Source organism: Sycon ciliatum, chromosome 1 (genome assembly GCF_964019385.1).
Source record: "Sycon ciliatum chromosome 1, ocSycCili1.1, whole genome shotgun sequence".
Taxonomy (NCBI): domain Eukaryota; kingdom Metazoa; phylum Porifera; class Calcarea; order Leucosolenida; family Sycettidae; genus Sycon; species Sycon ciliatum.
This window is the reverse complement of record NC_088643.1, coordinates 37,100,094-37,118,893: the sequence shown is the minus strand read 5'-3', so window position 1 is coordinate 37,118,893 and position 18,800 is coordinate 37,100,094.

Sequence of the window (18,800 nt, the reverse complement as noted above, 5' to 3'; positions counted from 1 at the left end):
TATATAGTGCTCTCCAGGCACAAACATCACCAGGGATACAGAGACGCTCCGTTTCCAGCGCGACAAACACCTCGTGAACACCAGATAGCAGCGTGAGTCAGTGTCGCTCCTGGACGGTGAGACAGACGTCAAGGACCCTTGGTCATTCGCAACGCTGTCACCTCCAAACCAACTAGTCGCAAGCCCGCGCTGGGCACAGCAGTACGAAGTAGTGGTTGCGACTTCGGCGATGATTTGTAAGAAAGGGTTTGCTCCCCACGCCGGAGCTCGCGCTATTCCGACGACTTTACTTGACACTTGACTGACTCACGACTGCCATCCAGAGCACACGAGAAGTCCATCGAACCTTCGACTCGGCAGACCTGCAAGAAAGCACCACTCCCTGCTCAATACACAGTGTTTCGGGGAATTCACCCCTCATCAGTTGAGCTTGAGTAGGCTGAGGAAGATTGTGCCTGAAGAGCACCACTTATATAGTGCTCTCCAGGCACAAACATCACCAGGGATACAAACTTACAGAGACGCTCCGTTTCCAGCGCGGCAAACACCTCGTGAACACCAGATAGCAGCGTGAGTCAGTGTCGCTCCTGGACGGTGAGACAGACGTCGAGGACCCTCGGTCATTCGCAACGCTGTCACCTCCAAACCAACTAGTCGCAAGCCCGCGCTGGGCACAACAGTACGAAGTAGTGGTTGCGACTTCGGCGATGATTTGTAAGAAAGGGTTTGCTCCCCACACCGGAGCTCGCGCTATTCCGACGACTTTACTTGACACTTGACTGACTCACGACTGCCATCCAGAGAACATGAGAAGTCCATCGAACCTTCGACTCGGCAAACCTGCAAGAAAGCACCACTCCCTGCTCAATACACAGTGTTTCGGGGAATTCACCCCTCATCAGTTGAGCTTGAGTAGGCTGAGGAAGATTGTGCCTGAAGAGCACCACTTATATAGTGCTCTCCAGGCACAAACATCACCAGGGATACAAACTTACAGAGACGCTCCGTTTCCAGCGCGACAAACACCTCGTGAACACCAGATAGCAGCGTGAGTCAGTGTCGCTCCTGGACGGTGAGACAGACGTCAAGGACCCTTGGTCATTCGCAACGCTGTCACCTCCAAACCAACTAGTCGCAAGCCCGCGCTGGGCACAGCAGTACGAAGTAGTGGTTGCGACTTCGGCGATGATTTGTAAGAAAGGGTTTGCTCCCCACACCGGAGCTCGCGCTATTCCGACGACTTTACTTGACACTTGACTGACTCACGACTGCCATCCAGAGCACACGAGAAGTCCATCGAACCTTCGACTCGGCAGACCTGCAAGAAAGCACCACTCCCTGCTCAATACACAGTGTTTCGGGGAATTCACCCCTCATCAGTTGAGCTTGAGTAGGCTGAGGAAGATTGTGCCTGAAGAGCACCACTTATATAGTGCTCTCCAGGCACAAACATCACCAGGGATACAAACTTACAGAGACGCTCCGTTTCCAGCGCGACAAACACCTCGTGAACACCAGATAGCAGCGTGAGTCAGTGTCGCTCCTGGACGGTGAGACAGACGTCGAGGACCCTCGGTCATTCGCAACGCTGTCACCTCCAAACCAACTAGTCGCAAGCCCGCGCTGGGCACAACAGTACGAAGTAGTGGTTGCGACTTCGGCGATGATTTGTAAGAAAGGGTTTGCTCCCCACACCGGAGCTCGCGCTATTCCGACGACTTTACTTGACACTTGACTGACTCACGACTGCCATCCAGAGAACACGAGAAGTCCATCGAACCTTCGACTCGGCAAACCTGCAAGAAAGCACCACTCCCTGCTCAATACACAGTGTTTCGGGGAATTCACCCCTCATCAGTTGAGCTTGAGTAGGCTGAGGAAGATTGTGCCTGAAGAGCACCACTTATATAGTGCTCTCCAGGCACAAACATCACCAGGGATACAAACTTACAGAGACGCTCCGTTTCCAGCGCGACAAACACCTCGTGAACACCAGATAGCAGCGTGAGTCAGTGTCGCTCCTGGACGGTGAGACAGACGTCAAGGACCCTTGGTCTATCGCAACGCTGTCACCTCCAAACCAACTAACTAACACCTCGTGAACACCAGATAGCAGTGTGAGTCAGTGTCGCTCGTGTTTGTCGCGCTGGAAACGGAGCATATTATGCTCGTCGCATATCAGGGAAAACGTCCATAATATGCCAAAGGCTTAGCAAGATATGCAAAAAGATATGACAAAATATGCTCGACATAAGCAGAAAGTGGAGATGATTTCAGTAACATTGCAACCTTGGAATATTCATTGGCTTCAGGGCTATCATGTTTATGGTGCAAATCAAAACTCGGGTGTTCCAGTTCTCGTACACCTGGAAACATCGTACAGCTATGCATATGCTTGACCCTTGCCTACTATAGTACATCATGGTACATGTCAGTGCCATTCCAAATTCAGCCATAAAAGCATTTCTGAACGCATTTTGTCCATACTATGAATGTTTTGTCCTCATTTTCTTCAGAATATTCGAATTATATGCTGGCTTCATTCCAATATTCCCTTTGTCGCTCAATATGCCATAATGAACTGTCTCACAAAAATATGCTGAAATATCCGCAAGCATATTTGGTCGTGGCCTAGTAGTCAAGTATCAATATCATGGGTATTTGTGTCTCCAAGGAAAATTATCTATTTCTGAGGATTCGTACCACCACCACGGAAACTTCAAAACCTTATTTAGGCATGTGGAATGTGGATGGCTCGATTGCAGTCGGTTCATTTCGTCGCAAAGTGCGACTTATGACATGTTTCTTGTAGCGTTGCTCGACCATGCATGATCATTCCCCTCTACATTCAGCATCATATCCGTAACGGGAAGTACCCGCTCCACCGCGAAAATACACTGGGTTCAAGAGTCGAAAGTTGTCAAGGCAGTTTGAAGGAAAAGAGACCAAGTCGAAAGTCTCAATCGCTGGATGCTGTGTGTGTGTATGCTTCGACCAGTTCGAAAAGCCAAACACCTCTAATTACTTTAAACGCTGCAAAATTCGCAATTTGAATTGAGCAAATATTAATTGGGTCCTAACACATGGTTACTAGTGTACGTATACTGTGTATATTCGAAGCCGCAGCCTTCCAACTACAAGAATTATTCAACGGAAACTGGATTGGGACTGCAAGAGATCCTACTCATCATCGCGGCTCGTAATAACGTTATGATCTTTATAATGAATAATATGTGATGGAGACACAGGATCTAGGCCTTTCCCAAATCGGCCATTTATTTTGGCCTATTCGGCTTTTCGATCGGCTGAAAAAATCGCCAGGATCGGCTGAAAATTTCTGTAAAAGGTGGAAATTCGGCTCTAAAGTCGCAGCCACCTTTATTATTATTATTATTATTTATTCATATTTTACTAGGGCAGTCCCCACAGACCTATGGTCTTCTTACAGGGTGCCCTAGCCACGTGAAGATAGCGGAGCGAAATGCAGCAGGTAGGGATATGGTGCGAATCGCGGCAGGGAGGGCGTTCCATCGGTCAGCTCCAAGATAAGATACAGAGTGATAGCCAAAATACAATCTGGCATGGGGCAGTACCAGGCCGAGCAATTCCTGAGAACGGGTAATTCTAGCAGTGCGGGATGATGAGACAGCACGAGGAGTGAAAAGTCGGCAAAGTAGGGGACTAGCACGAGCATTTATGCATCTATGTAGAAACACATAGAGGTTGGCAGCATAGCGAATATTTAACGGTGTTAGGTGCTGTCTAGCTAAGATGGGTTGGATGGAGGCAGAGGGAGGGAAGCCAAAGACAGTGCGGATCGCCCGATTCGCGATGCTAATAAGAGCGTTATAGGTGGTCTGTCGCAGGCAGTGCACGTACGCATTGCTCGCGTACTCCAGGGTAGATTGGACAAATGCAAGATAGAAAGTTCGCTTGGCTCTAGCACTGAGAAGGTGGCGACAACGGCGAAATGCATTGACCTTGGCATTAACTTTACTTCTAATGTTACTTACTTGCTGTTGAAACGACAGATGCTCATCTATGATGATGCCCAGGTACTTGGCTTGCTGCGATTGCTGTATACGGCTGTTGCAAAACTGTAGGGCACAGTCTGCATGTACATTGGGTTTCCGTAGCAGCAGGAATTGCGTCTTGGATGGGTTCAGCTGTAGTCCATGGGCCTCCAGAAAGCTGCTCACACGGGTCAGATCATGTTCCAAGGTCTGTGTGGCAGTGGAAGGGGACGGGTCGGCAGCGTAGATGTTGGTGTCATCTGCATACAGGAGGCAGAGGGATGACTGTAGGCAGGCTGGTAGGCGCCTGGTGTACACCGTGAACAGTGCCGGTCCCAGGACAGAGCCCTGAGGGACACCGCGATTGGCCGTGTACGGGGTTCCAGGTGGTTGACGGAGGCATTTCACTTGCTGTGGTCGGCTGGACAGATAGCTGGAGAACCATTGCAGAACAGTGCCTCCTACTCCACAGCGCTGCAGCTCGAGAAGGAGCTCGCCATGCAGGACACAGTCAAAGGCTTTGCTGAGGTCGAGGAATGCTACAGCAACCACGTTGCCAGAGTCCAGGGACCGCTGCCAACTGTCAATGCATAGCGCCAGTGCGTCACCGCATGAATGACAGGAGCGATAGGCGAACTGTTCGTCAGGTATAACATCACCTGCAGAGACCATGAACTGCCGGAACTGGTCGTAGACGATTCTTTCTAGGACTTTGGAAACGATGGGAAGAAGGGAGATTGGTCTATAGTTTGTGGGAGCGTTTTTATCACCTTTCTTGAAGACTGGACAGATTTGGGCAAGCTTGTATTGTTCGGGGAATACGCCAGTGGCAAGGGAGTTGTTATAGATTTCCGCCAAGGATGCAGCTAGATACTTGGAGGACGCACGCAGAAGTGAAGCAGGAATGTCGTCAGAGCCGGTGGCTTTCCATTCGTCTAGCTTGCATAACCGTCGTTCCACGTCAGTCGGGGACACTGGCCGAAATGTAGTGAATCCAGTTGCTTTGCTGGGGCCTAGGGGTAACTGTGACCCAGTGTTCAGTGTAGGATCGCTAACTTGAGCCGCAAATACTGCACTTAGGGCCGGAACGTCTACAGGTAGAGTCGTCGGTTGTTGCTTCCGACCTAAGAGGTGGTTCAGTACCTGCCACTGAGCTCGAGGGTTGAACCGACTCAAGAAAAATCTGTTGGTGAAGTACTCAGTTTGCAGTCTGCGCTGTAGAATTTGACACTCTCGTCGGGCAGCTCGGAAACATTGGCGAGCACTGTCACTGTCGCGATCCCGGAGCCACCGTCTGTGTAAGTACGCTTTCCGCTGATATAAACTTTGGAGGCACGAGGCTATAGCGTGCAGAACGTTTAACGACGGCTACCTGGCCACCCATTTGTATGCGCATCTTTACACAGACATCTCAAACCGGGTTCCGGATAACGTTTCTTCAAATAAGAAAGGGTTTGCTCCCCACACCGGAGCTCGCGCTATTCCGCCGACTTTACTTGACACTTGACTGACCTTGTTACTTTAAGTCATATCAGCATGAAAAAGGTTTTTGGTCTCCCTCGCCGTACCCCGACTGTCTTTGTTTTGCGGCACTCTAAGTTATACTCCCTCGAATCTCGTCTCAACTTGAGGCTTTTTATTTTTGTTTTCCGCTGTATTCATCAGCTTACAAGTCCTCTTCTTTCCTCAATGTTCACCCTCCAGTCGGCTGCTAAGGTTACTTGCACCGAGAGGCGCACTAGAGGGCAATCATTCTCTTCACTTTCTTTGCCCGCTGCTACCACTAGATATGGCATGTTCTCTATTTCTTTCCTTGGCGCTGATAGGTGGACTTCTCTGCCTGTCTCGTGTCGTCAGGTTGAGCATCTATCCGTTTTTGTTTCGCTCTGTAAAGAGCACTTAGGGTTCCCTGTAACAAGACGGCAACGTCTGTAGGGCCTTCCCTATCAAAATAATAAATTCTACTACTACTACTACTACTACTACTACTACTACTACTACTACTACTACTACTACTACTACTACTACTACTACTACTGAGAACGTTGACTTTATTTGATAACAAACTGGGTGCCGGAATGAAGAATTCAAAAAACGGTACTACTACTACTACTACTACTACTACTACTACTACTCACGACTGCCATCCAGAGCACACGAGAAGTCCATCGAACCTTCGACTCGGCAAACCTGCAAGAAAGCACCACTCCCTGCTCAATACACAGTGTTTCGGGGAATTCACCCCTCATCAGTTGAGCTTGAGTAGGCTGAGGAAGATTGTGCCTGAAGAGCACCACTTATATAGTGCTCTCCAGGCACAAACATCACCAGGGATACAAACTTACAGAGACGCTCTTTTTTTTAGCATATTTGGTCGAGGCCTATTGACTACACTTAAAAAAAAAGTAAATTATCGTGTCCGTTCCCGAAGGGAACTCACGACGGCCGCTAACACCCGATAAACCCTAGCGGCAGATGCAGCGCCTAACGGTGGGGGTGAGTGGATAAGTCTCACAACCACTGGCACAAGTGCCGAAAACGACCCCATTAGCTGCATCCATGTACCCCTTGTGCCTGGCCACAAGTTCCCAGTTGACTGTGGGTAGCAGCACGGCTGGAAAAACCGCTCCCAGGCAGGACTTGAACCAGGTACCTCTCGTATCTCAATCATGGTCTTTGACCAACCCACTGTGACTACACTTAAGTAGAGGACAAACTTCAGGATATTGATAACATTAAAAAGAACTTACTTCGAGTAGAAGTTGCAACTTCGGTGGTATTAGTCATGACGTTGGTTGTTTCATCGAGGAACACACGCTTCTTGCCGGCACTTGACTAACTCACGACTGCCATCCGGAGCACACGAAGAAGCGTGTGTTCCTCGTTGGAACAACCAGCTTCATTCAAAAAGAGAGGACCATAAGTTTACAAGTTATCCACTTTGTCCAATACTATCGATTATAAGCAGGCTAATGGTTAGTCAAACCGTGCAGCAATTAGCACAAAACTGACAGACGTGATACTCATGACATTCAAGGACCTGGTGCTTAGCTGCGTCACGTCTGGAAAAAGACTGGAATGCGCAAACCAACAGCTTTCCAACTTGGAAGGTTCTAAGTTATGAAGTAACGTAAGAAAGGGGAAGGTGCACACTAGACGAAAACAGGCTAAACATCACAGCGAACTAAGAATGTTAGCTATGACAAGTTGATGACGAAGGACGAAGGACCACGGCACAGGACGGCCACGGCTCACTTCGAAAACGCGAAACAACGACCACCTCAACTTGGGAGGCTCATGTTATTTTTTTTTATTTTTTTTTACAAAAAACACACCATTTTTACGGCACAAAGCAGCAAGGCAGCGATGAGACATATGGAATGGCAGGAGTGGGGGAGAGGCAGGGGCAGCTTGACCGACCATAGGGTCTCGCTTCATTGCAACCCTAGCGCTCCACAAAAGCAAAAGATTACAGAAAATACGCAGGGGGTAGATAACTGGGGATTTTTAAAAAAAATTTTATTTATGGATTCCCCAAAAGCCGAGGCCTAAGTCGAGGGGGTCTCCGTTCATGGCTTACTGGGAATATATCTGCAAAATTATAACACATAGATTGAGAAGAGGAAGGGTTATAACAAATGCATACTGTAGAAATCAGCCATACCATTCTTGAAACCAGCGGGTTCGAAGCGGGTGTTGGCAAAGATGGTACGGACACGAGACACAAAGCAATGACTATTTTGGGTGGTTCTAATGTCAGTGGGGAGAGAATTCCAGGTGGCAGCGGTAACAAAGAGGAAGGTGGCACGCGAGTAGCTGTTCGCCCTGGCACTGGCAGGCGGTACAAGTTGGAGAGGGCGCCGCACGCTGGTGGAGAGACTATACAGTCAACTTCGCTTATAACGACACTCAGCGGGGCATCAGAAAAGTGTCCTTATTTGCAAAGTGTCGTTATACCCGAAGTCTCATTATATGTATTACAGTTGGATGGGACTTTGCTCTGGGCATGGAAATTCTGTCGTTATTCGCGAATTGTCGTTATATCCGCAGTCGTTATTAGCGAAGTTGACTGTAGCCCAGCTCCATAAGGGCAGTGGTCTGGTGGTGGACCAGGTGATGGAGCTCCCGGAGGCACTGGATGTGTCGCCGCCATGCCAGACTGGGCCATTGCAGGTGCGCGAACAGAGATGCCTTCGGTTCAGTAGCGGAGGGAAACACACCGTACTGTCTCAAGACGACTCGTGCCAATCTGGCCTGCAGACGCTCAAGCACCGCCGCTTGGGATGCGGACAGTTGGAACTGCCACAGTGGCGAGGCGTATTCAATGGTGGGTCGGACATAACCAGTATAAAGCCGGTTTGTAACTTCCCGCGTTAGGCGGCTCGACATGTGGGCAAGTAGTACCACGCGTTGGCGAAATTTGGTGGTGATTGTTTTGATGTGGCACTGGAAGTTGAGGTGGCTATCAATTTGCACGCCTAGATGTCGGTGCGTGTCGACCGTACGCACTTCTTCCTGGCTCATTCGCAGGTGCCCGATGTTTGGAGGGTCCGGTCCGTTGGTACGTGGGGAGAACGTCATTTGGAAGGACTTCGTGGGGTTAAAGCGTCTACCTGCCGAGTCGGCCCATTTCAGGGCGGCATCCGTGGCAACTTGGAGTGGGTGACTATGATGCTGGGAAGAGGGAGTGGTAGGTGCAGCGACTTCCGTTCCAATGGTCGTGTCATCGGCAAAGAGAAGAACTTGACAGTGGTCCTCACCTGGGATGGTCTGCGGGAGAGAGTTGATGTACAGAAGGAACAGGATAGGGCCGAGATGGGATCCTTGTGGTACGCCAGCGGCTATAGGGCGGGTTGTGGATACAGAGGAAGTGACTTTGACCGTGAATTGCCGGTCACCAAGGTAACTGGAGAACCACGAAAGTGCGTTCTGGGTTGCAAACGTGCCCAGATGGTAGAGGAGGACTGGATGCGGCACTTTGTCGAACGCCCTAGCGAAGTCCATGGGGATTACGGGGGAAAGTATGCACAATAAAAAGTTATCAGAGAGTCAACGAAATGAATGGAGGAGGGAACAGAGTTAGACCTTTTTTTCGTCTTTTTTCTTTGATTCATAGCCTGTCCGTTGCCCACTCCCAGCGGGTAAGGCGCAGGTGGGAGTTGACCTTCTCTTTGAACGTCTGCAGTCCTTTCCTTCTTAGCTGGTTCATCAGAACGCACTGCGGGAGCTGGTTCCAGACCTCCACAACAGCGTCAGGGAAGGACCAAAGGACATCATTCCGTGCTCTGAGCGGAAGAGTGGAAGTGAGCTGAAACTGGTGTGAGGGATGCTTTTGTGTGCGTCGGCTATGGCGTGATGTGTTGGTCGCTCGGGGTGGAAGAAGGGTGAGAAGCATGTCTGGGCCAGTTGAAAAGTGGAGCTTGTACAGAAAGCAGAGTGCTCCGACCATTCTGCGGATGTCCAAGCTAGGGAGGTAGGCTCCATCACCGATTAGGTGAAGGCCACGGCGTTGGATGGCAGTGAGGCGAGCCAGAGTGGTGGGTGCAGCGCTCATCCACACGAGCATGCCGTACTCCAGGACCGGGCGGACAAAGCACTTGTAGATCACTCCACGACACCTGGAGTCCAGCACTCGCGAGGCTTTCCGGAGGAAGCCGAGACGCTGCGAGCCTCGAATAGCCTGATATGAGCTGTGAAGGCCAGGTGTTGGTCAAACAGCACACCCAGCAGCTTCAGCTGGTCGACTTCCGGAACAACTGTGCCCTGGAATACAATCGGTGGGACGACGACTGTGTTGCGATGGTGGGAAATCAGGAGGGACTGAGATTTTGTAGGTTCAAACCTAATGTGCCAGGCCATTCCCCTGTCTGCCAGCGCATTTACAGCAAGCTGGAGTGTGGTAACATCTTCGGGTACGGCAGTAATCCAGTATGGGTCGATATGCACTTGTACAAGGTGGTATCATCAGCATATGCAGCAAGCTGGGCCCCAGCATGCAGGTAGGTGATCCTCAGCATCATTCGTGTAGAGAAGGAATAAAGTCGGGCCCAAGATACTACCCTGGGGGACGCCTGACATGATGGGGTAAGCAGAGGAGGTCCGCTCACTGCAGCCTGGATCATGGAGCATGTGGTTGGTGAGGTAGCTTCTGAGCCAGGCAAGAAGATGTCCCTGGAGCCCATACCGCTCAGCTTTGTACAGGACACCAGGGTGCGACACTTAAAGTACATCATCCTACGCTCCTGCGCCACATGAATGCATTCATGGCACCAGAGGCACACGCCTGGTTTGGGTCCTACTTGCTTTGGTTTGGGTCCTACTTGCTTGACCCTAGTCTAAATGTGAAGCTGGATGGAACTCACTCTTCTCAATATATGCTAAATTGTGGTGTTCCCCAGGGTTCGTACCTTGCCCCTCCCCTTTTTCTTTTGTATATCAATTCCCCTCCTGACATAGTAAACCACACCTCACCCTTTCTCTTTGCTGATGATGTCACTCTTCTAAATGCTCATAATGTATCCCTCTCCTTAGATGAGAACATGTCCCACCTCCAGCAGGATCTGGCCAGCTGCCAGAATTGGGCTCAGAATATCCATGGGAAATTTTCTCCAGAAAAAAACTTTCATCTTTTCGAATAATGACATTCCTGACTCCTCCTCTGTTTTAATAGACGGCGTTCCTATTGCCTTTGGACGTTCTGCTACGCATCTCGGCGTACAGCTCAGTGTCAGTGATGGTTTGAAGTTCCATGACCATCTTCAGGAAGTTTCAGCAACGAGTCAACCTGTTGTGTTTCATGGGCAGACATTTACCATCGTCCCATATTCTCCTCTTGTATAAGTTTTATGTGCGTCCGGCAATTGAATATGCCATTCCTGTCTGGTCATTTAGGATCACATCCGCTCAGCTAGAGTCCCTTGATGTACTCTAGGCTAAGGTTTGCCGGCGACTCCTGAAGTCTGCAAAAATAACCTTTGATATCTATGAATCAAAATCCAATTTGAATAGATTGTGTCACTTAGAATCTCTGCAATTTCGCCGTATCTTTATTTCTCTTGTTGTTTTATTTAAGTACATCAATTTCCACCCAGAATATCTCTCTCGCTTTGCGATCACCATATCACGTAGTGCCCGTAGGCCCAAAAAGCTCGTTTTTAACTCACATGGTCGTATTTTTTATCCCTTTTCCTACAGAAAACTGGTTCTCTTTGGAATTGTCTTCCACCCCGATTGACAACTTTAGATTCCCTATCTGAATTCAAGCGTCATTTACGTATTCACATTGCTAAGTATCAGTTCGACTGCACTGGTACACCTTTGATGTGCAATCATTGATTTACATGCTTGTTCTTTTCTTTTCTGTCTTACTTTCTTTCCTTGTGTTTCTTATTATTCCTTTTTCAAACCGACATTTCACACTCACTTTGCGCACTTTCTCTCGCATCCTTACCTGTGTTACTAGTACATACACAAATAGGAGATCCCCCAGATAGGCGTTAGCCTTTGGGTAATCCTGAAACGAGAGAGCTTGGAAGCTCAGGGCCCTACGCTATGCTTTTTTGCCTTGATGACCAAGACAAAAAAAAGCATAGGGATGTTATAAATTCTTTAAAAAATTCCTTTTTTTTAAAGACATAACCTGGGATTCGAACTAGGCCTTGACGGATTTTGCTAGCATAATTTTTCGCATAATTCCTACCAAAATCGAATAATTGCATAATTCGAGGCAAATTGCATACGAATCGCATAAACTGGAATAATCCGCCTGTTCGCATCAAATTCCATTCAGGCTGTGTTTACATGAGAAATTTCAACCCGGGTCGAGTTCAGCCCGGGTTGAAAGTCTGTACGATAGACAAAAGAGGTGAGCGTTTACATGAAGACAGTTGACCCGGGTCAAATACTGATATGCCGCCAAAAGTCCACTTCTACAGTCCTCTATGGTCACGTGAATCCGTTCGCGCGAAATTTGCATCTGCACTGCAGTGCTGTTCAAACCTGGCGCGAGATACGCACGGAAGTACACAAGGCCCACCGACTTCTTTCACGCTCTCCAAACGATGTCCGCCTGCGAGAGCAACACCGCACTCTCCGCGCAGCCGCGCGCAAGCTAGATCGGAGGCTAAGGGATCAGTATTTTCAAGCTCGCCTACAGTCGGCCGGAAAGGATGGACGGAAGCTCTGGAATACGATAAACGTGGTGACTGGACGAGCGAAAAGTTCAAGCCCACCACAAGTACCTGTTGGAATCCTCTCCCGAACTTTTGGCGAAGTTGTACATGACCCTGGACGACCAGACGCGCTGTGCGCCAACGCACCAGCCGAACGTGAAGCACCAGCATTCACGGAATTTGCGCCTGTTTCGACGGAGGACATTACGGCCCTTCTCCAGTCCGTTGACGCGTCAAAAGCAACTGGACATGATGACTTGCCGGGTATTGTCCTTAGAAACTCGGCATCAATACTGGCTCCCTCGCTCAGCATCATTTTCAATACTTCGTTATGTCAGGGGTGTGTTCCCCGTCAGTTTAAAATTGCTAATGTGTCGCCGCTATTCAAAGGTGGCGGCCTTGACCCTTGTCAGCCTACTGCGTATCGACCTATTTCTCTACTACCAGTCGTTTCTCGCCTCCTCGAGAAGATCGTCAAAGCTCAGCTTACATCCTTTCTGACCGATCACAGTATTCTCCCTGACTCGCAGTTCGCGTACAGGAAGAACCACAGTACGGAGGACGCTCTTGTGCTAGCTGTCAATCGCTGGCTGAAAGCGAAGTATGAGCGCAAACTCACAGGTGTGATATTCGTAGATATGTCGAAGGCTTTCGACTGTGTCAAACACACCATCTTGGCACAGGAGCTATCCGACATTGGGGTCCGCGGTACTGTCCAGCTATGGTTCACTAGTTACCTGAGTGAGCGGCTTCAACGCGTAGTCGTGGGCGGAAATTGCTCGGAATACGTCGCATGCAGTCGAGGGGTGCCGCAAGGATCCGTCCTCGGCCCCCTCCTGTTCACACTATACATCCGTAACCTTCGATGCTGCTTGCCCCAGCAGGTCACAAACCAGGAATTTGCAGACGACATTGCAATTGAAGCCTCGGGCAGTTGCGAACAAGTGTGCTCTTCTCTAAGCACAGCCATCACTGGCCTGTCGCAGTGGTTGGAGGACCGCGGACTAATGCTGAACCAAAAGAAAACGCAAGCTCTGTTGATTACCCCAAGAGGCCCAGCCCCTGACACAGATAACATTCGAATTCGCTGTGGGAATGCAGCCCTTGCAGTTGTGGAACAAGCGCGGTACCTGGGCGTAATGGTAGATGGGCAGCTCTCCTGGGAGCCTCACGTCAATCACTCAATCCAGCAGGTGCGGAAGTCAGTAGGTGCGCTGTGGCGGAGCCGCCGAAGCCTCACCCTGGCGTCAAAGATCCTGTTTTACAGGTCGATGATCCAGGGTAGGTTGTCGTACGCTTCCAACGCCTTTTATCCGTCACTTCAAATTGGCAACATGGAGCCCCTCACACGTCTAACGAAGTGCGCTATCCGCGGCTTCTTCGGTCTGCCACCGTGGTCGCGCACGAGCCCGATCTTTGAACAGCTCCGCCTCACCACCCTGGAGGACATGTTTAACATTAAGCTCCTCATCTTTGTCCGTCGTTGTCTGTTCTCCCGAGCTAGCTCCCTCTTCACCAGCTTCTTCGTGAGAGTTACTGGTGACCGCACTCGGGGAGCAGCACAACACCTCGTTCGAGTACCATTTTGGCCCGGTCCTGCGGGTCGAGCGACCATGCAGTTCATCGGCGCAGTCCTGTGGAACCAGCTCCCGCCTGATCTCCGTTCCGAGCCCAGCCACCTTCAGTTCTGTGCCCTGCTAAAAGCGCATCATGGCTCCGTTTAAATGCTTTTCGGCTAGTGTGTTTCTGTGGTATAGCGGACTGAAGAATAGTAAACGTGTTTTGCAATATATGTATGAAGCTATTTTGTATATAGTATGTTCCCATTCCGTTTTTGCTTTGGTGTAGCCCTGAGGTTGATTGCTTATTTATTTCTACCCTTCCTCTCTCCATACTTCTGTCCCCCCCCCTCTCTCTCTCTCTCTCTCATTCCTTCTGTCGTCCACATGTATCAAAGGAGGCGAAATCGCCTGTTTGTGGTGCGACGTTAAATAAACTTCTACAACAACAACAACAAGTACGTTTGTACGATTTTCTTGACCCGGGTTGATTTCAACCCGGGTCAAGCGCAATGCGTCATGTAAACGCGCCATTCATTTTGTGCACATGGCGGGTTGAAATCTGACCCGGGTCGAACTCAACCCGGGTTGAAACGCCTCATGTAAACACCGCCTCAGTTGTCATGTTCTACAACTACAACTTACAAGTACATGTACAAGTACAAGTAGATGCACCAGGAAGTCGTAGGTTTACGACTCCCTTGATAACATGTCCAGTACACTACATGTACTATACAATCAGTGACGGTCGTAGCTAGGTCGGATGGTGCGTTGACCCCGTTGAACTTTTGCTACAACAGTACAACGCCCTCTACAAAAAGTTCTGGCGCTAGTCGTCATGCATGTTTTTTTGCGAAACCAAGTAGTTGACTACAGTCCATTCATAAAAAGATGGGTCCTGGCTCTGGCGAGCTCCCGTATTTGGCGATTTTTCGTGATTTCATCGTACACAGTGCAGTGCTGCGAACTTTGAAATTTGAAAAAGGGTCCAAAAAGGGTGCCTGAACTGGGGTTCGAACCGCAGAATGCACTGTTGCAGGCGGGGTCAAACGGCCTGGATTTTGATGGTTTTTCCCAATTCAGTGCTTTTGGGGCAAAACCTGGCCGAAATCCTATTCTTGCTATGGCTTGCTTTTTGGACAAAAAAACTTCAGAAACATAATTGGAAGAGGATTCCATATGGGATTGCAGAAAAAAATTCTAAAAAAACTCAACGTTTGACCCATTTATGGCCAAAAGCTAGAAGTTCATTTATTTCTGAATGGACTGTAGTGCTGTGGTGTTTCGTCGCAACTGTACTGTGCAGCGTAGGCCAATCAAGGAGAAGGTGAGGGCGATTATAGCCAGCCATGGCACTACATTGTACTACATGTACATGTACTTGTCTACCGTATTATCTCTAATGTAAGCACAGTCTCCAATATAGCACGTCTCCAATAATAGAACACCTTGGGGCAGCATTCAAAAAATAAAGTGCTCAGTCTCCATTATGCACACTGTGTAAATTCATTATCTGTACCGGCGAAAAACCCCTGAAATGTGTGTGTCTGACATAAATTTGGCATGGCAACAAGCCTCTGAAATGAGGTTGAAATAATAATGGAACAGTCTCCAATAAAGGAACGTCTCCATTAATAGCACGGGGTGGAGGCCCTGGAGGGACATTGAAAAAATAAAGGACCGTGAGATAATACGGTACTTTACTATTAGTCCATCGGCCAAATCTCAGAAAGGGCCTCTTTCGGCGAAGGTGATGCACTGAAGCTCCAACTAAACGCCCTTTGGCACACTAGCTCATGAGACCCCATAGAATACGAATCCGATTGTTGGACGTTACCAATCCAGTCCAGGATAGTCGAACTGGGTCGAATTCCTTCTTCCGATTTTCGTAATTTCGTCCACCATTACATCTTTCTCATCGACTTTTTTTCGCTTGGCGAATGTTCTTGAGCCGCTGAGCAGAATCTACGCACGCTCGAACACTTGAAAATTGAAATGCCTGCATGTTGACGGTTCGCAAGATTCTAGCGAGCTTGGTGGAAATCAATTATTTATTTTGACATTTTGGGGGAATCTGAATTAGAACGGTAGAAGCTCATTCGGAGAAGACGGCGTGTCGCGGCTGTCGGATTGTCGCTACTGTGTTTCAGACGTACTTGCTTGAACGTGCTATTGAGGATGGACAGAAGATGAAGTGACGGCTTTCTTGAACACGGACGTTGTGTCTACATTGTAGCTGAAACATCTCATCTGGCGTCTAGAACGCAATTACCGTAGAATCCCGCGGATAAGCCCATGGGCTTATCTGTTTCACAAGGATATTTCGGGGGGCTTATACGAGAACATGGGCTTATCCGCGGGCATGGGCTTATACGCCGACACCAAGTTGTGCGATTGAAAAGGGTCAAGGAAGTGAGAAGTACATTGCTGAAAACCACTGTGTAAACAAAAACAACGGATGATTGTGCTGAAATGTGCGAAAAAAAACCTAATGTGCATTGTCCTACGTACATGGTATGGCCAAGAATCCATAATTTGGGCCGCGATCAGCTAAAACATGTCTTTGGGGTTTCGTAAAAAAGTTGGGAAATGACGAAATGAAAAAAATGTTTTTTTGGAGCGCGTTCACTCTGCACTTCATTCAAATGATTCATGATGTGGCGATCATCTTCTCAAATTTTGTTCAAACACTTGTTTTGGCGTTCTACTTCAAGTAGCTGGCGAGCAAAGACTGACAATGTCCGCATCTAGTGATACTAGAGCAGCTCGCAGGGCCAGACGATCGCTGTGCATGGCCCAGGTTTGTTCAAGTGTCTGCAAGTCCGTGGCGGCGGGTCTGCAGAGCGACGCTGACAATTTGTTGGGATCTCATTGATGTTGATGTCAACAGCGAAGCTGAATCGTTCCCGTCGTCTCCAGTAGCGAAGAGGCACAAGTTGTGGGCTAGTACATAATCATTTAGGCGGCGAACCGGCTGCCTTACGACGTTACTTGCGTTCAGCTCTCATGAGGCGTCTGACGCAGTCTCGGAAACGCAGGCGACGATCGAAAGTGTCACTGCCAGAATCGAAAGAGTATGCAAGTGCAACGCCGCCCAGCGCATCGTGTTGCTTTCCAGGAAGAACTTGGGCCATGCCTTTGAACTGATGTCGTTGACATGCTCAAGTCGGTGTCAACATCTTTAGTTCCGTTGTATTGTGCTCCGCCACAAAAGCCACTAAGTAATAGGTTGTCTCTTTGTGTCAGACTGTGCGAAAACTGTCATTTTCTATTTCAAAGTACATATTTTGAAAGCGGTGTTTGGGGCACTTGTAGACTACTTTTCTGCCCTGTATCACCTTCAAGAGGTCAAGTAAGGTCCCAAGAACTGTTTTCTGGAGGAAAACAAAATTTGAAAATTTTCACCCTAACTTTAAGACATGTTTTAGCTGGTTGTGGCCCATTTATGGACTCTCGGTATGACCTAAGCCCATGGGCTTGTACGATGAAGCTTTGTGATGTTCGAACACACCCTGGGCTTATGCGCGGGCATGGGCTTATACGCGGGTGGGCTTATCCGCGGGATTCTACGGTATTATGAGTTGTGAGTGCCAGCTAAGCTGAACACAAGCTGGACACCATTCGTCAGCTGGGAATTTGCATCGAAGCTCTTGATAGCCACGATAAGCATAATTATACGGAGGTAACCTTGTTTGGCTCAATACGCATGCAGGTGATACCACTAGTGGCACTACAATGTAAATGGTGCAAAATTGATGCAACAGCGAATATGTACTTCGTACAATCACGAACAATTGTAAGGCAAGTGTTCATGCCTGTCATAGAAGAATTTCAGCCCGGAAGTCTTGTTGTCATGGTCGTAAATAATACAGGACTTGAGTTGGCTCTGGACATAAACACACTTGTGGTGAATACGGTCATTATTGCGAGAAAAATATTTAGCCACTGTATGTTAACACCTGATGCCGCACTACACGCAATATTTCATGTACATGTATGTGAGACTCAATTGCATCCACAAGGCCGTAGATGCATGTAAGCACACAATGCTGTACAGTATAAGTGGTAGTCGACATGTGGTGCCTTCCAGCTGCACATGCACATGCGGCAAGTTGGCAACAACACATGACCTATCTGCACCGCACAGCGTGAGCTTAGAAAGGAATATTGCACACATAGTGCTATTTGTGTTCCAATATCGTTAAGCCAGTATACATGTACTAGTATCCTTATTCATGTACCTGGTCACTCGATAGACGATGCTGACTGTACTAATCTTATCCATATTACCCGACAGGCTATAGCACACTGCGTCAGATCACTATGCAACAAAACAAGAGCTTTGGAGCGAATATACACTTAAGCAAAGTAGGTTTCAACGGTACAGCACTAGTCACGATGAGGGGAGTTACGAGGATGGTTAGGCTGTGACACATAGATGATGATTGTTAAATTCATGCACGGTGGAAAATTACCACCAATGGCGATGATATTGCTTTCACAACAATGACATCAGTAGGAACAGTGACACAACCTTACTGCTCCAAGTAGGATTTACAAGCGAGTGAAGGGAGAGCAGACTGGTCTAATAGCAGACCGGGTCTAAGCAAGGAAGTAATCGGCATCAGAGGTGAGCTTGCACATCAGAAAACAGATAATGATCACCAAACACAGAGAAGTTGGCTATGTGTATGTTTGTGTCACTGTGTGTGCATGTGTGTTTGTGTGTATGCGCGCACATCTGTGTGTGAGAGAGAGGCAAACAGACAGATAGCATATGGTGGGAGGGATCAAGGTCTGACCTCAGAGTTAAATGCTGACGGTGTGGAATAGCAACAGTGCGAAATCAGGCAGGGTGGTTTATGGCCCACACTGGAGCCGAGGAGGAGCGCCAGTGGTTGAGGGCTAGCACAGGAGTAGCAGCAGCTCCAGCCTAGGAAGATCAGCTTCTGGATGAAAATCTCCCGGACACAGTAGGTACCAAGCTTCACTAGCAGATTGCCGGCAGGGGTGCACGGCGAGCACCCGTACATCCCTCAAGCCACCAGAGCCGCAGT